Source organism: Dama dama, chromosome 25, assembly GCF_033118175.1.
Source record: "Dama dama isolate Ldn47 chromosome 25, ASM3311817v1, whole genome shotgun sequence".
Classification (NCBI taxonomy): domain Eukaryota; kingdom Metazoa; phylum Chordata; class Mammalia; order Artiodactyla; family Cervidae; genus Dama; species Dama dama.
The window spans coordinates 32,853,983-32,872,072 of record NC_083705.1 but is presented as its reverse complement, the minus strand read 5'-3'; the positions used below and the strand labels follow the sequence as shown (position 1 = coordinate 32,872,072).

The window sequence follows — 18,090 nt, the reverse complement described above, 5'->3', positions numbered from 1 at the left end:
ACTGAACTCATTTGCAAAAAAGGCCCATCTACAAATTCTCAGGTGGGGCCTATCCAAGTACCAAAAATCATTCCAGAGAAAAAGATTTAAAACTTGAAAGTGAAAAAAAAAAGTATATCTTAAAAATCAAATAAAATGCTTCTTTTTTTTTAAATAAAATCAAAGAGAAGAGATTGTTGTGGTAGAGTAAAAACCTAACAGAAGCAGAAGAGATTAGGAAGAGGTAGCAAGAATACACAGAAGAACTATACAAAAAAGGTGCTAATGACCTGGATAACCACCATGGTGTGGCCATTCACCTAGAGCCAGACATCCTGGAGTGTGAAGTCAAGTGGGCCTTAGGAAGCATCGCTAGGAACAGAATGAGTGGAGGTGATGGAATTCTAGCTGAGCTATTTCAAATCCTAGAAGTTGATGTTATCAAAGTGCTGCACTCAATATGTCAGCAAATTTGGATAACTCAGCAGTGGCCACGGGACTGGAAAAGGTCAGTTTTCATTCCAGTCCCAAAGAAGGGCAATGACAAAGAATGTTCAAACTACTGTACAACTGCACTCATTTCACATGCAAGCAAGATAATGCTCAAAATCCTTCAAGCTAGGCTTCAACAGTATATGAACTGAGAACTTCCAAAAGTGCAAGCTGGGTTGAGGAAAGACAGAGGAATTAAGAGATCAAATTGCCAACATTTGCTGGATCATAGAGAAAGCAAAGCAATTTCAGAAAAACATCTACTTCTGCTTCAAATACTACGCTAAAGTCTTTGTTTGTGTGGGTCACAACAAACTGTGAAAAATTCTTAGAGAAATGGGAATATCAGACCACCTTACTAGTTTTCTGAGAAACCTACATGCAGATCAAGAAGCAACAATTAGAACCACACATGGAACAACAGACAGGTTCAAAACCAGGAAAGGAGTCAAGGCTGTATATTTTTACCCTGCTTAACTTCTACGCAGAGTACATCATGTGAAATGCCAGGCTGGATGAATCACAAGCTGGAATCAAGAGTGCCAGGAGAAATATTAACAACCTCAGATATCCAGGTGATACCACTCTAATGGCAGAAAGTGAAGAGGAATTAAAGAGCCTCTTGATGAAAGTGAAAGAGGAGAGTGAAAAACCTGGCTTAAAACTCAACATTGAAAAAACTAAGATCATGGCACCCAGTCCCATCACTTTATGGTAAACGGAAGGGGAAAAAGTAGAACAGAGGCAGATCTTCTTAGGGCACCAAAATCACTGTGGATAGCAACTACAGTGCCGAAATTAAGACGCTCACTCCTGAGAAGGAGAGCTATCATAACCTAGACAGAGTATTAAAAAGTAGAGACATCACTTTGCCAACAAAGGTCTGTATAGTCAAAGCTATGATTTTTCCAGTAGTTGTGTACAGATGTAAAAATTGGACCATAAGGAAGGCTGAGCACCAAAGAACTAATGCTTTCAAATTGCGGTGCTGGAGAAGACTTTTGAGAGTCCCCTGGACAACAAGGAGATCAAAACAGTCAATCCTAAAGGAAATCAACCCTGAATATTCATTAGGACTGATGCTGAAGCTGAAGCTCCAATATTTTGACCACCTGATGTGAAGAGCTGACTCAATGGAAAAGACCCAGATGTTGGGAAAGAGGAGGGCAAGAGAAGAAGGGGGTGACAGAGGATGAGATAGTTAGATTGCATCATCAACTTAATGGACACGAGTGTCAACAAACTCCGAGAGACAGTGAAGTACAGGGAAGCCTAGTGTGCTGTAGTTCATGGGGTTGCAAAGAATCGGGACACAACTAAGCGACTGGACAACAAACAAAAACAGCAGATGAGCTGAAGTCCAAAGACTTGGGTTCAAGTCACAAATTGGATTTGAGTAATTTATGACTTCATTACTGGGACCTTCATTTATAAAATGGATAAGGAAGTAATACAATACCAGGCTTCCCCCAGGCAGTTGACAGAATTACTTGAGATAATGTATGTGGAAACATACCTTGTGCTACACACATTATTTCAAATAATTTCAGTCTCTTCTCTGTCATCCCACAGTACTTCTTACATATTTCCATTGGCTCTTACTGTAATATTGTAATGATTTGTTGCAGCTAGGTGATTTGAAGATGGCATCACCCACTCATTGGATTTGAGCCTGAGCAAACTTTGGGAGATGGTGAAGGACCGGGAGGCCTGGTGTGCTGCAGTCCGTGGGGTCGCAGAGGCAGACACGACTGAAGCGATTAGCACAGCACACAGCACAGCACAATGTAGCTTTTAACTGTACTTCTTGGGATAATCTATCAGTTCCAAAGTCCTTTTGAATATGAAAGAAAAAGTAATAAAAATTCCAGAAGATCACTTTTGCATTCCTATAATATTTAAGCTGGCAATATATCCAGGAACTTGGGTGTTTTTTGATATATCATCTATTTTCTTTCATAAACAACAGTAAGCTATAAAATATACCAGTTTAAGCTTGATATGGAGGAAAGACAAACACTGACAACTAATTCTATAGGGAGTTCTCACAAGCATGTGCACTTACACAGACACACATTCGAGTAGACATGTAGAAACAAATCTCAGAGCTCTGTCCCATTGTCAGTATGGACATTCACCAAGGCACTCCTGCAGCATTTCCAAATGCAATACATGGACACTTCATTAAGGGTTGAACACAGGGCATAAAAAAGTGCAATGACTTGCTCTGCATTTGGGTTCTCCTTTACATCCAAGCCCATTGTACAAAGGTCCAACTATGACAGGGCGCTGAAAACTGGCAGCACTGAAAAAGAACCCAGGGTCACAGAATCATTTCATAAATGTATGTAAGACTGAAGGACCAGGTGATGCTCCTCTGATTGGTATAACTCAAAGGTGAGTTAAAACCAACTTTGGAATGAACAGTTCTCAGAGATCTGAAAGCTTTCTAATACCAGGATTTTCAACTTTGCGATTTAACAAGCCTGTTTTTGGCCTTTCTTGACCTGTAGTGAAGTAAATCAGCCAAACTAATGTGGCCTAACAAGTCTTTTTCACACTATTCAATCGCCCTGCCTCTCTCATTCTCTGCAGACACGGCCTTTCTCCCACTCTGTCTGGCCGCCCTCCTCAAAGCGCACAAAATGGCCACTGTAGTAACCCTGCATTACTGTCATTAGATCACAGATTAGTCAAGTGGAACTGGCTGGGCTTCCCAAAGGAGAGCTATACTTCAAAAATCTGTCCATGTCAAAAAAAAAAAAAAAAAAAATCTGTCCATGTCAAATGAAGGAAAAAAACCCTGAGCATAGGGTCACCCAGATCAATGATCAAAAGAAACTGAGAATGAACCGGGGGTGGGGAGGAACAACACCCTCCTTTTTATTAAACACACACACAGGTCTGATTTATGATAAGCAATACAGAGATTGGAGGCAGTTTTTTTCCCTAGTATGTCTTGTTTTCTTGTTTTCATTATTTTATTAAGTAAGTTGTTTCCGTTAGGCTCTTCTGGTTGGTAAATCTGGGGTTTGGGGAAAGTCCATAAGGAATCCTTAAACTTCCTCCAAAAGAAAACATACCCCAGAAAATCTTGTTTTTAGGAAGACTCAGTTCCAAAAACAACTGAAAAGCAATAAAAGTAATGCAAAGTAATCCACCTTTAAGGTTTAAGAAGGTTTTTTTTTTTTTTTTTTAAGAAGGTTTTATTTAAATCTGAAAGTAAGAACTGGTGTGAAGAACACTCTAAAATAATCTGAGTAACTTCTTGGGCCTTCAAAGAGAGGAAACAAGACTGTCAATCACATCCTGAGAACATACCATGTGACACACTATGAAAAGACTTCTGGGCTTCCGTGGGGCCTCCCAGAAAGCTAGAGATCTGCAGGTAGGTCCACAGCTAGTCCAAACACCTCCCTAAAGTATAACATTCTACACGTACTTTTGTTTTGCTTTTTTAAAGACAAAGCTACAAACTTAACAGTACTGCAAAACTGACGTATTAAAAAATTAAGGCAAGAATGATCTATCTGGAACATCATCAAGAACAAGTTTTAGTGTCAAATTGTGCAAGCGAAAATCACTGAAAGATTTGATCTTTCTGGCTTCATCACGGCAAAAGAGGAAAGAACCTTTTATTAATGATTTTAAAAAAGCAGTTTCTAATAAGAACTCTATATATGAAAGTAAGATAAATTAATTGCTTATAACTAATCTAACAAAAATTTTAAGGGTTGTATAAGGTCCTCATTGTTCCAATGATTTCAATTTCTTTTTTGTATTTATAATTTATTCTTTGAGCACCCTCAAAAGCATATAAATATACTGTGCCTAGATGGATTGTTTCCTGTATCATCTTTGTGTATTTGAAGAGCACTGATGGGCCACTGTACTTGGAAGGGCTGTAAGTGTCATTTAATCCTCTTAACATCTTGGTCTGGAGGAGGTGAGGAGCAACAGTTAATACTGAGTACTCTCTATGGGCTCATTTAATCCATGCTGTTCACTATAAGATAGGTTCTAAGATTATCCCTATTTTACAGATGAGGATACAGACTTCAGTATTTGCCCAATATGACTCAACAATTAGGATTTAAATCCAGATTTTGACCTCAGAGTCTTATTGTTCATCATCTCCAAACCCCAAATGCAACTTAAATACCCCTCAAGTTAAATATGTGCATGTCCTCTGACCCAGTAATTCCAATTTTACATCATGATATACTTGAGAAATGCTTGCAAAGATATAAAAGGAAACATGTACAAAGATCAACAACTTTGTTTATAATCTTAAAAATCCAGAAATAACCTAAAAGTTTATCAATAAGAGAAAGAATGGATTAAAATCTATAGCATAGCCATGGCTTGGAACATAGACTCACTTCTGAAGAAATAAGGGCAAAGGCTTTTAAATGCCTCTTTAATGATTTGTTTCTTTAGAGAAAAGCTTTGTAACAAATATAATGTAAAACTGTTTAAAACTCAGAGTAATAACCTAGAGACTAAACTATTAAAACTAATTTTCTTGAAATGATTGAACATTTTACTGCTAGTATCTTAGAAGTACTAAGTTTAAGAAAATTACAGTCGTTAATGTACAGTCCATATTCATTATGTTAAGCAAAATTTATACGGTTGGTATTTCTAACCTTTTGATAGTCAAAGTTTTTTAATAATGTAGCTTAGTTGAAGGCTGAGAGTTACAGATCAGAGTGGAACAGGGCTCATGAGGAGTAAAAAGAATACTCATTGTATACTTTTTGGTACCCTCTTAAAAGTGTACTATGTGGTTTTATTAATCATTAAGATTATTAATTAAGATGAGATGGAATGGATTTTTAAAAAACATTTATTATTTATTTGGCTGTGCTGGGTCTTAGTTGTTGCATGTGGGATCTAGTTCCCTGACCAGGGATCAAACCCAGATCCCATGCATTGGGAGCTCTGAGTCTTAGCCACTGGACAACCAGGGAAGTCAGAGATTGAATGGATTTTTAAGGATTATGTAATACTCAATGGAGATCCAAGTGAAAACGATAGATATGAATTTTCTATAGGATTTTAGCCATATAATCTTAATTGACAGAGAATGAGTCAAGGAATCTCAACTATAATTCTTCACAAACTTGTCTATATTTGTGTTCAAAGTGAGTGGAGAAGAGTTATTCTAAAAATAATTTCAGTGAAAGTATTAATAAATCCAGGAATTACAGCCATGTCTCTTGCTTAAGCATCTTAAAAACATGACATTTTTAACAGCACATATCTTTCAGTTCAGTTTTACTATGGCTAAGGAACCATACGACAAAATCTTGACTGACTAGAATCCAAATAAGAACAAGTAAGCAAGTACTAAAGGACTGCAATTTTCATATTCCATTTTAACAGATGAAACTATAAAAACACAGATTATCTAGCATTTTACCCAAAAAAGCAATGTCCAGAGCCTCATTTAGAGTTAGTACAGATTCGACAAAATATTCTATACTTTGTACATTGATACTGCTAGAACTAACGTTCTAAATAATTAAAGGGCATTGCACACTGAGAATCATTACAGAAAAACCGTATTTCCCTAGAGCAAAAAAACTGTGCTGATAAAAGTTTTGAAGACAAAAAGAAAAAGAGAGCTTTTTGTAACATAAAAAAGATAGCTATATTAATAAAAAAAACTTTGCTAGCTATAACAGGTTCAAGCAATTTAGTGATTTCATGTTTTACCTTAACATCTGTGTTCTCTTTTCACCTAAAAAATGAGCTTATTTGCATATTAATATTAAAAAATCATTAAAAGTTATTATTAAGAAAAAATAGAAATGTGTCAAAACTTGAGATTTAAAGAACATCAAAGTCAAAATAAAAATATGGAAATTCAGTATCATTTTTATTCCCCCAAACCTGCAGAAACATGTATTTGTAGACTTAATGAATCTCTACCCATACATTAAGTCTAAATATTTAGACTTCACTTTCCAATAAGTTTGACAAGTACCATTTTAAATGAAACTATATTAGAACTAAGTAAAATGTAAATCTTTATATGTAGCAAGAAAGAAAGGTGTTCTGTCTTAAGAATTTATGCTTTTATGTTTTGGAGAATTGGGGCATTAGTCTGGGCATATGATCTGCCTTTGTATAACAATACCAGTAACAGTATTAATGATACTGCTTACTGCATGTAAGTCATGTATGGCCATAAGAGTTGGACTATAAAGAAAACTGACCACAAAAAATTGATGCTTTTGAACTGTGGTGTTGGAGAAGATTCTTGAGAGTCCCTTGGACTGCAAGGAGATCAAACCAGTTCATCCTAAAGGAAATCGGTCCTGAATATTCACTGGAAGGACTGATGCTGAAGCTGAAACTTCAATACTCTGGCCACCGGATGCGAAGAACTGACTCAGTGGAAAAGACCCGGATGCTGGGAAAGATTGCAGGTGGGAGGAGAAGGGGACGACAGAGGATGAGATGGTTGGATGGCATCACAGACTCGATGGACATGAGTTTGAGCAAGCTCCAGGAGTTGGTGAAGGACAGGGAAGCCTGGTGTGCTACAGTCCATAGGGTTGCAAAGGACATGACTGAGAGACTGAACTGGACTGAACTTACCGCATATAGACTATACCTCTAATTCATGATCATTTTGGGGTTATTTTTTCATGATCCCTCTAATTATTCAGTCTTCTCCTCAATGCAGTGAGCTAAATCATGATGAGAGAGTATCTTTCTTTTATAGTACCATTAACAACTGAATTCTTCAACCAGCTGTTCTCTAAGGATTCCCCTGCCAAACTCTTTATTTTCATTTCATTATTTCTTTGTTCTCCTTGTCTAAACTATACAAGTTACCCAGATTTTCCACTCTGGCCTCTTTCACTAAAGACTTGTTTTGGCTTGACAAATTATTAGTCATAACTACAGTCTAAAAATAAATAATATATTACAAATTCTCCATGTTAAAATCATATCATTCTATGCAACATCCAAATTATTTCACAGTTCATATAAAGAAGCTTCTTCCCATCAGGCACAACTGATTTAATTTATCACTTATGAAAATAATTCCAGTTATTTTATGGAGCTATTTACTGTCTAAACATTCTTTACAGAACATTCTTTTCAAGCTCCATAATCTTATTTCAGGTGTGGAGTGAATTAAACTCAGTCAGTCTATACACACACTAATGAGTTCAGACTCGAACATGTCTAATTGTAAGGCTAAATATAACAAAATGAAATTCTAATGGCAACCCACTTCAGTATTCTCGCCTGGAGAATCCCAAGGACAGAGGAGCCTGTCCGGCTACAGTCCACAGGGTCACAAAGAGTCGGACATGACTGAGTGACTAACATAACATAACATAGTAGAAAAATTGTAAAAAAATTTTTTTAAATTTTTGGCCAAATATTTATATGAAATTTGAATTTCAGAACTTCTGGTAAAGAAATTAAAGAATGTAATAGACCCAGTCAGGAGGGATCTATGCGGTGCCTGCAAAGCCAGATGCTATTTTTCTTCATTAGCCTCTTTTAAGAATACAATTCTTATTTGTGTTGAAAGTCTGAATCTTACCTGCATTTGAACCACTAGATACTTCTTTTGTTAAGAAATGAATACTCAAAGTGGGTATGCAAATATTTAAATATGAGAGTTGTGGCTGAATATGCAATTCTACATAAAGAGATATTACTAAAGAAAGAAAAAGAATGAGTCTAGACACCAATGAACAAAAAGGAGAAGAGGTTCTATAGACAAATTACTCAGGTGTAGATGAGTTCATTTCTACCAGAGTCCAGGAGCACTGGAAGAGTGGCCACTTCTAAGCACTATTCAGTCTATTGTCTGTACCACTGCTCACGTCTAATTCATTGTTTCCATCAAAGGCACATGCAATTCATAGGTAAAGAAAAAATATGAAGTGGCAAGGAGAAAATGCCTGTTTCTGAGCGGCAGAGTAGTCTTTTCATCTCAAAAGATGAAAGCAGGTATCTTTCATTATGTGTTTTTCTTCTTACAGGAGGAAAGCCCAAAATATGTGCTTTTCATATCTGTGCTAACACAACAGAGCTTTTCAAAGTCACTGCCAGAAATGGACTGGTTTTTTTACCTGCTTTTCCATGTTTTAAGTTAAGGATGTCTGACTCATTATAAACCTTGCTGGTTCCCTAGACTTTCTGTAGTCTGGCTTCACTGTGATTACTGGTCAAAACCTTTAATTACAGTATATAGTTTGTGCAGCTGCCTGGAAATTGGTCTCGGGGTCAGTGGCTCTTCCCGTTCCCCTCTTTCCATTCTTTTGAAGCAATGCTGCTGAACTGCAGGCATTGTCCCAGCTCTGGCTGCGCTCTGTCTGCTGCACACAGTGAATAGCTGTGCGATCACTCCAGCAATTGGTTCTTCAACTGCCTTTAGGTTGTCAATTGTAATTCATTGGCTCCAGGCACCTTTTCTCTTCTCATTCTCTTGAGGTCTTTTCTTATTTAATTTGCAATAATATTAGGGAATGTCTTCTTCAGACATGTCACTAATGTCTTTCTGATTATGAGGCTGGGTGTACATGTGACTCTCATACATCTGCCTATTAAAATGTTCCACTACTTCCCTTATCTCTGATATGGGATGACAATCTTTTCAGTTTCTTCTAAGGAATTTGGCTTAATTTTGAAGTCTTCCTTCTAAAGAACAACCTAAGGAAACACCATAAAATACTCTTATAGGAGTTAATTTATGTAATTAGTTATTATTTTTATGACTTTCTAAAAGTGTAATTTTTCATTTTTGTAATAAGAATTAAGTTCTCATATTTTATTTTTTTAAGTATCTACACATTATAAATTTGAGCTCTTATACCAGGGAGAAATAGTTAAGAAATAAAAGGTTTTAACTATTTAAAAGGTTGTTTTACAACCCATCAGACCTATCCTTAGACATATAAGAAAATATTCAAACTATTCAAAGTGAGTTCTGATGCTTCTGCATTATAGGAAGTATTTTTCTTTAGAGAATAAACATATATCTTGATCTACTTAGGAAACAAACAAACAAAAGACCTTTAGTGTATTAAGTCGCAAATCCTTAGTTCTGGATAAAACCCAGCAGATTAACTCCTCTCATTAGTTGCAGCCATCCCAGAGTAACCAAAGGTATTTTTAAGCAGACACTATGTAATAATAATAATGATAATAATTATCATAATGATAATAACTAACGCTTATTGTGCTTTTTATCTTCAAAGCATCTTACTGACATTAACTATGTGTCTATTTTCAAATAAATTTAGCTCAACAAATGCTTTATTAACTTTGTAAGCTTTGGAATGTGTAGCAGCTGAGTTTCTTTGCAAATGAAATAAATAAATAAAGCTAAGAACCAGAAAGATGGCTCTGGAAACTTCTGCCTCAGAATAATTTGTTGCCTTTGCTGAATGAGGGTTAACTAAACACTTATTTTTACAAGCTACAAAATTGAAGTACAGATATAAAGGGTGAAATTCACCAGTACAACCAACCAAATAATATTGCTTCAAATAACAAAGTAAAATAATATTGTTAGGATAAAATACAATTCTAACTGTATTGGTTATGATTCATTATTATAAAATATTTAAATATGTATAGGAAGAAAAACTGTTAAATGTAAGAATTTAAGAAATCCTTCTAAAGTTTCACAAATAAAATACTTTTATTAATTTACAAAGCTAAATTTGTTTTTATTAAATTGAATTCATTGCTTTAAAATCATCTCAATTATGTTCCCAGAGAACTTTGCCATGTACCAGTCTCCACATGAGAAATATAAGCAGTAAAAGATAAGTCTGTGGTGCCAGGAACTGAAATAAGCTCTATATAGTTAAAAGACAGGCCATAAATTAAAAACATATTAAAATAATATTATTCAGGCAAGATATCCCACTTTTTATGAGAGACTTGGGAAGAAAGAAACAACCTGTTGTAAGCAAGGTACTCAAGTGAAGTAAATAAAGTGAAGTAGACAAAAGGACATGAAAAACAAACTTTTGTGAATATGGTAGTTAATAGATTGACACTTTTGAAAAGTATTAACATGGTCAGAGTGGTAAGGTTTCACAGAAGATCTGGTAATGAGCAATATTCAAAGGTCAGGGTTTAGTGCAGAGGAAAAGGAAAATTTCTATATTCAAGAATGGAAATACATGATTCATAGTGAGTAAAAGGAGAATAGGGGAATCTAGACAATGCTGATGGCATTAAGCCAACAGGGAAGCTCATCCAGAAAGGCTCAGAGGTAGTACTCATTCAAACAACAAAGACCAAGCACAGAGACATAAACCAGAAATCCTGTCCTGCAAGAAGCCTGCAAACTTGAAGGGTATACAGAAAAGTTAACAAGCAATTAATTCTAATTTTTATGATTAGGATAAGCCCAGGATGCCTTGAGAAGTCACAAGGAGGACATCTGTCTCAGCCACTGGTATTCAGCAAGTTCTTGTGACACATAATCTTTAGGTGATTTTCCTAGGGCAACAGGAATAGTAAGTGGTAGTTTGAAATGAGAGAGAGAAAAAAAGAGAATACAATTCTCAAGCACATTAATGTATTAAATCTGTGGTGTTTCATTTGATTCTAGAAGGAATTAGATGTAAACACTGGCTTTTAAGACGGGCATCATGAAAAATAGATAGGAAGTCTGCTCTTTTCTGGTCTGTGTTGAGGAATAGGGAGGCAGGGAGGAGCTGTGGGGATGTAACCAACCAGGAAACTCTGAAGAATACTACAGAGGCAGAGGTGAGAGAGCTGGGCACTGAAATGTCTGGTGAGAAAAGTAAGAATTGAGTTCCAAAACTTGCCAGCTTTATACAAAATGAAGATATACAGGTGACTGAATAAAGAAAGAAAGTGGAAAGAAATGAGAGTTTTATAAAAGAACATAACAAACTCCTTATGAGCACATACTGTTATATTTTCAAATGTATTACTTTGTTATCCCACCTAAGTGGGATTTTGATCGTTGTTGTTATGTAATGTTCTATTGTAACGTATTTGTTAATGGGAATTTCTTTTGTTTTCAGCAGGCAGGGAATATTTTCAAATTTACCCTGTGGGTGCAAGAAATACAGATCTACAGAGTTCCCTAGAATGGTGAGATTAATGTGGCTAGATTTAGAATCAATGAAATCAAATATACAAATTAAGTTTTTTCAAGAAGTGCATATAAAAAGCACATGAAAGTAGATTAAACAAAATTTTCTGACTATTTCAATAGTCTTCAAGAATTGCTCTATAATAATGACACTTTTGTAACAAACTATTAAAATGAATGTGATTCAGCTTCTCTTGCAAGTTAGTAAACATTTTCAAGGCATCACCAAGTCATTCAGTGGAAAACTGATTTCCAAACTCTCTCCTTTCCCCAAGATTAAACTGTAACAGAATGGAGTACATCTGTAAGAGATGGACAAAAAATAAGTGTATCTCATATCATTTTAGGATAAATATATGTCCCATAAGGGAGTTTTCAAACTGCTCACACAATAAGTATGTACACTGTTCTATGTGAAATCAATTCAGTATTCTAAACTGCTGCCAAGAGGCAGGTCAAGATACTTGGAAGACTCTTAAGATTTAAAGTATATGACACTTTACAATGATTATACCACAAACACATAGAGACACACATGTTTCTCTCCATATACAGAAAGTAATATTAAATTAAGCTAGGATTTTATGTGATTTAAACACTGCTTTGCACTTCTAATAAAAGATCTGTCATGTAAAATCAGAGATGATATTCATTACTTCATAGAGCTACCAAAAAAGAACTGCTCTCCTGTCAAGCAGTATAAATATTAAAATTTTAAACTAGCAGATTATTTACAAACAGTGCCCCAAAACTACAATCTTTCTAAACTCTCTCTGACCCTTTGTAAGAAGAGGGAAATGTACAAAATGTAGAAATAATTATCTATATAAAAGAAGTAATTATAATTAAATGTAATAGTTAAGTAACATAAAACATATACTAGCACTCTCTTCCAGAAAAAGTCTAGACTAAAAGTGAGAACTAAATAAACTATTCATGATATGGTAAATACTGAAAGTACTATTCAAAAAAGATTAATATTGATAATCAAAACATGGCCTAGGGGAATTCTCTGATGGTTCAGTAGTTAAGAATCCACCTTGCAATACAGGGACTTGAGTTCAATCCCTGGTAGGTGAACTAAGATCTCACATGCTATTAGTTAACTAAGCCCAGTCACTACAACTAGAGTGAAAGACACCACATGACACAACAAAGATCCTGCATGCTAAGTAATGTTTATAGCAAAACAGTTCAGTTCAGTTCAGTTGCTCAGTCGTGTCAAACTATTTGCAACCCCATTGACTGCAGTAGGCCAGGCTTCCCTGTCCATCACCAACTCCTGGAGCTTGCTCAAACTCATGTCCATCGAGTTGGTAATGCCATCCAAACATCTCATCCTCTGTTGTCCCACCTTCAATCTTTCCCAGCATCAGAGTCTTTTCCAATGAGTTAATTCTTTGCATCAGGTGGCCAAAGTATTGGATTTTCAGCTTCAACATCAGTCCTTCCAATGAATATTCAGGACTGACTTCCTTTAGGATTGACTGGTTGGATCTCCTTGCAGTCCAAGGGACTCTCAAGAGTCTTCTCCAACACCACAGTTCAAAAGCATCAGTTCTTTGGTGCTAAGCTTTCTTTATAGTCCAACTCTCACATCCATACATGATTATTGGAAAAACCATAGCTTTGACTAGATGACCTTTGTTGGCAAAGTAATATCTCTGCTTTTTAGTATGCTGTCTAGGTTGGTCATAGTTTTTCTTCCAAAGAGCAAGCATCTTTAAATTTCATCACTGCAGTCACTATCTGCAGTGATTTTGGAGCCAAAAAAAAAAAAAAGTCTCTCACTGTTTCCATTGCCATGAAGTGATGGGACCAGATGCCATGATCTTAGTTTTCTGAATGTTGAGTTTTCAGCCAGCTTTTTCACTCTCCTCTTTCACTTTCATCAGGAGGCTCTTTAGCTCTTCTTCACTTTCTGCCATAAGGGTCGTGTCATCTGCATATATGAGGTTTTGATATTTTTCCCACCAATCTTGATCCCAGCCTGTGCTTCATCCAGCCTGGCATTTTGCATGATGTACTCTGCATACAAGTTAAATAAGCAGGGTGACAATATACAGCCTCGACATACTTCTTTCCTGATTTAGCACCGGTCTGTTATTCCATGTCCAGTTCTAACTGCTTCTTGACCGCCATACAGATTTCTTAAGAGGCAGGTCAGGTGGTCTGGTAGTCCCATCTCTTGAAAAATTTTCCAGTTTGTTGTGATCCACACAGTAAAGGCTTTGGCATAGTCAATAAAGCAGAAATAGATGTTTTTCGGGAACTCTCTTGCTTTTTCGATGATCCAGCAAGTGTTGGTAATTTGATTTCTGGTTCCTCTGCCTTTTCTAAATCCAGCTTGAACATCTGGAAGTTCATGGTTCATGTACTGTTGAAGCCTGGCTTGGAGAATTTTGAGCATTACTTTGCTAGTGTGTGAGATGTGTGCAATTTTGCAATAGGTTGAATATTCTTTGGCATTGCCTTTCTTTGGGATTGGAATGAAAACAGACATAACTGCAAATACTCTTTTATTCTTCTCAAATAGAACACCACATTCTATGTACATCGTGCATGCGGGCAAGGTCAGTCATGTCTGACCCTTTGTGACCCCATGGACGGTAGACCCCCCAGGCTCCTCACTCCGTGGGATTCTCCAGGCAAGAATGCTGGAGTGGGTTGCTATTTCTTCCTCAAGGAGATCTTCCCAACCCAGAGACTGAATCTGCATCTCCTGAGTCTCCTGCATTACAGGCAGATGCTTTACCACTGAGCCATGGGGGAAGCATGTACATCACAATAATGAACTAAATTACAACTGAACAAAAACTGAGAAACGCCTAATCATAAATTTCAACTTTACTGCTGATATTTTAATTTAGAAGCTGTACATTCCTATGCTTCAATTAATGAGCCATGGAACCAATAGTGATCTAGCCTTATAATTCTACCTCAAATTTCTATGTTTCACACTTTTAAATCCTTTTTAAAATTTTTAAAAACTGAAGTACCGTTGATTTTTGGGCTTCCCTCATAGCTCCATTGGTAAAAAATCCACCTGCAATGCGGGAGACCCTGGCTCAATTCTTGGGTCGGGAAGATCCGCTGGAGAAGGAATAGGCTACCCACTCCAGTACTCTTGGGCTTCTCCTATGGCTCAGCTGGTAAAGAATCCATCTGCCATGCGGGAGACCTGGGTTCGATCCCTGGATTGGGAAGATCCCTTGGAGAAGGGAAAGGCTACCCACTCCAGTATTCTGATCTGGAGAATTCCATGCACTATATAGTCCATGAGGTTGCAAAGAGTCGGACATGACTGAGCAACTTCCACTTCACTTCACAGTTCATTTACATTGTTGTGTTAGTTTTCATACTTCTTATTTTCTCTAACATAAAATATTTAATTCAGTATTTTTGATGTATTATTTCTGAAAAAATTAAGTACTTTTGGATTAAGGCTATGAAAGAATATCAAATCAGATTAGATTGCAGAAATGATAAACCATGTCTTTCATGTTGACAAAATGTGCCGTTTTTAAGACACTGTAATGCCCAATAAAATGAAAATAGGATTTGAAAAAGCTGGGAGGTAAAAGAATCAACTGTGTAGAGGAAAAAAACAGGATTACTTTTATTGGCTACTCTATCAACTTAACTTCTCATAAAATCCTCCTGATCTATTAAATAACTTCAGAACTGAAGTATGCTCTCCTATGGGAGTTGTAAAACAAATTAGATACAATTACAATTCAATACAAATTAAAAAATCAACCTATTTACCCTTAAGATGATTCTTGTTTTAGAAAGCGTTATCGTTTAACTTAGATCAGAATTTTCCCTAATGAATCAAATGGGCCACTTGACATAACTGTAGAGTTTTATATTATGTTTTCTACAGAGAAAAATAGTTGATATGAGTAAATTCTGGAAAACTGTGGTAACTACATCTCCCTAAAGTGAATACAACAAACATCTGTTGCAAGAACTGCTTGGCTTTCAGACAGTATGTAAAGGGTGTCCTTTTTCCCAGTGTTTTGCTATTACCAAAAAAAAAAAAGCTTATTTATTAAAAAATGTTTTTCTCTACTGTCCAGTCTCAAGGCATAAAATCTCAAAATTCTGGTAAGTTAAACACAGATCATTACCAAGTAGGTAAATTACAGAAAGGAAAACTATGCAATGCACAAGACTCTATTTGCTTTCTAAAAAAGCAACAAAATAATGGGGCATGTTGCTCTTGATCTGTAGGTTACACCATAATTTTAACCATTGTTCCTATCTTAGTTCTCAACACAAACCTAGCAAAACTTTCATTGCAGAGGGAGGAACTAAATATATAATTTCCTGAGGATTTTCACCCTCTGTGATAATTCAGTTTTCACCTAGTGATAATTCAGTTTTCTCCTATGGTTTTCACCAGCTCCTACCAGTTTCTAAGCTCAAGAGTGAACTGATATCCTTCTTAAATGATAAATGAATTCTTACAGTTTTACTTGAGTGATAGGGTAAATAACTGCAAGTTTTTTGCAAATACATTAAGCACAAAATGCAATAATTTCAATGGGAGTAGGGAAAGAATCCATGAGCCTCTATGCCTCATTTTTTGTAACTATCAAAGTACTGTTCCGTGCTTCTTGGTAAACTGAATGCATTTTCCCTGATCCTGAAAGAACAGAATTTTACCTAAAATACACAAGTATTTTGCACAGTAAAACATCATCTTTTTAGCATCTGGCAATTAGTGCACACAAATGAGCAGGTAGAAATGAATAGAAATGTTTATACGAAACAGCGCAGGGCACGGACCTTTAGGCTCAGGAAAGGAAGTAATAAACAAATGACCACTTCTCAACTCATTTCAAAGAATACGTAACTCTGTTTACTTCTTAATCTTCTTTCTCCTCTTCTATTTATACCTACTCCCAACAATTTTGAGGTTACTGTTTATAAAAATTTCAAGATTTAATTTCATAATTCCATTTTTATGCTAACAAAAAGGTATTAATTCCTAAAACATTCCTAGGAGTATTTCAGGAAAGCATCATAATACTACATGGAGAAACCTCTGTCGTACAAGCAATGGGGAAAATAGGAAGCTTCCATTTCTTTCTCTCTCAAATTCAAAGTAAGTTTGAGCACTTCACTATGTCTCAAGTTCAAGATCTGCAATGGAATTTGTCCATGAAATCAATTAGGGTAGTCTAAAACATAAACATACACCTGGTGTAGTGTGTGTGTATGTAATCACAGGGAAATGCTTCACTTAGAGCAGTCCTCAAAACAGCATTTGCAAATTCCATCATAAGTGGAAATTTTGTAGAAAATTCATTTAAAATGGATATGAATAAAAAGGAAAGTCAAAGACACATATGCTCCAGTATATACAAGCTTAGAATAATTTTCAAAGTATATCTATGATTACCCTACATTCATAACCTCTTCTTACTGAAAAAATGGTCAGACAAATGTATTCTCGGTTCTGTCTCATCTCAACAAAAATTTGAAGCAATAGACGTTAGATAGCTGTCCTCTTCCTAGAAGAGGCAGCCAGCCAACAATCACATGGCATACTCTTAAGCAATTAATTGTTACAAGCTACCTTTATTCAATGTAGCAGTCTTTAATTCCTATGGAGGATTACTATGAGTCATATGTTAGGTTTCAGGAACACATTAGCTTCACTTTTTTGATGTCTACGGAAACATATAAACAGTTTCTAACTTAAAAGCAAAATAAAATCTTTTCAGCTATAGCACATGTCTTTAAAGTGATTTGAAGTGTTATATATTATCTATTTCATATCATAATCTATATTTATTCATGTATAAATACATCTATGTATTACTACACATAATGTATTAAACATGTATTATTAATACACACAAAATGTTATATTGTTTATGTATATTCTGTAATACATTCATATATTTTCCACAGTAAATCTCAGAATACCAATGCCTTTTCAGCAAATCACCTTATAATCATGAACTAATATAACACTTATAACTACCCATCATTACACTATTACATCCATTTTACAGCCAGAAAAACTGGTGTTAAGAGCTTAAAAAATGTACCTGAGGTCTTAAGAAGCAATCAGGAAGGCACCACAATTACAATGCTGAAGATCTGCACATTGTTGATTGTCTGAATAGATTTGTATGTTCTTTCTTATCTTAATCATTTAATATTATCTGTACGGTATTTCACAAAATCTCAAAAAGGTTAGCACTACTTAATGCTGAATGAGGCAACTAAAGATACATATAAGCTCTGTTTAATAAGAAATTCCTGCCTTCTTTACTACTTTCCTAAAATAAATGAAAATACTCTGTATATGGTAACCTCTGACACTTAGTACACTTCAAAGTGAATTAGGAAATTAATCCCACTCACTTCTCATTAAAAAAGAATCACATTATTCCCATTTCACAGGTAAGAAGGCAAGTACAGAGACAAAGCTATCTGCCAATAGGTCCTGCACAAAGTAGGAGGGAGTCTGGAGTTAGAAC

General features: G+C 35.7%; 1 protein-coding gene across 1 annotated transcript in view; it reads right to left on the bottom strand.

Moving 5' to 3' along the window:
• Positions 1-18,090, bottom strand: part of ARL15 (ADP ribosylation factor like GTPase 15) — a 447,977-nt gene that overhangs the window by 200,329 nt on the left and 229,558 nt on the right. The gene's annotated exons all lie outside the window — the stretch shown is intronic.